Source organism: Penaeus monodon, chromosome 23, assembly GCF_015228065.2.
Source record: "Penaeus monodon isolate SGIC_2016 chromosome 23, NSTDA_Pmon_1, whole genome shotgun sequence".
In the NCBI taxonomy this organism is placed as follows: Eukaryota; Metazoa; Arthropoda; class Malacostraca; order Decapoda; family Penaeidae; genus Penaeus; species Penaeus monodon.
Genome location: NC_051408.1, coordinates 34479381 through 34479711, shown reverse-complemented (window position 1 = coordinate 34479711; position 331 = coordinate 34479381).

Genomic DNA, 331 nt, shown 5'->3' with positions numbered 1-331 from the left:
TACTTTTTACAATGTCGACATCACTAATTACACAAACCCCGAAATTAGCTGCGGTTCGCTCGTCACAAAGATAAGAAATTTATGACATCTTATTCCTTATCTTAAACGCAGATAAGGAATGAATGTTAACCGGAACGGGGCATAATACCGGGCCATTTCGAATCGTATATACAACGAAGAAGGCCTGAAAAAAAAATGAAGATAGAGGAAATTATTGAGAATAAAGTGGAAGTCACATGGGGATGATAAGTCGAAATTAGTGCGCGGGAAGGTTGCAGATTTGTACAAAATTGTAGAAGAACATTGTACAAGAAAGTCTGACCGATATGGC